This window comes from Oncorhynchus clarkii, chromosome 20, assembly GCF_045791955.1.
Source record: "Oncorhynchus clarkii lewisi isolate Uvic-CL-2024 chromosome 20, UVic_Ocla_1.0, whole genome shotgun sequence".
Classification (NCBI taxonomy): Eukaryota; Metazoa; Chordata; class Actinopteri; order Salmoniformes; family Salmonidae; genus Oncorhynchus; species Oncorhynchus clarkii.
The window spans coordinates 42,980,817-42,981,582 of NC_092166.1; positions in this window are offsets into that span (position 1 = coordinate 42,980,817).

The window sequence follows — 766 nt, forward strand, 5'->3', positions numbered from 1 at the left end:
ATGAACTAATATATCTGACAAAAATATGGAGAGAGAGAAAGAAGGAGAGGTATTGGTGTCTACTGTTTATCCAAATATGTCAAACAGTATGAAGATTGAACAAGTAATTGATCCAAACATAGTGTAGACGTTGAAGAGAGGGTTGCAAAATATGCTAAATGGAGTCACTGATGAGGAAGTTAATGTGCCTATGGTGTCCTCAGGCTGTCCACTCAAAGCGTAATGCTCAAATCATAGTGACCTGGACTGGAATAGTCTGAGACTAATCTTTGTCGACTTGAATCCCAGGTAAGAACACTGGGCTTTGTGGACTTGGAGCTTGAATCCCAGGTAGAACACTGGGATTTGTGGACTTGGAGCTTGAATCCCAGGTAGAACACTGAACTTTGGACTTGGAGCTTGAATCCCAGGTAGAACACTGAGCTTTGTGGACTTGATGAACCCCAGAAAAAACAGTAGTCACTAAGGTAACAGCAAATGGAGGTCAGGGAAAATAAATTAATTAATTAATGAACCTGCCATAAAGATCCTATTAAATTACTAGTATTTGAGTATTCTAATCCCTAATTCTTTGGAATCTCACATTTTGGTGTGATACATTGCGTGAGGGAAACTGATTCTGCATGAGCTAATTGTGCAGTGTGTTTGGAGAGGGTGATAAGGCCTCACTGGAGAGTCCTGTGGGCGAAGGTAACTAATGATCTAGGATCAGATTACCCTACCCCAACCTTTACAATTAAGGGGATGACAAATGATCTGCCAAATT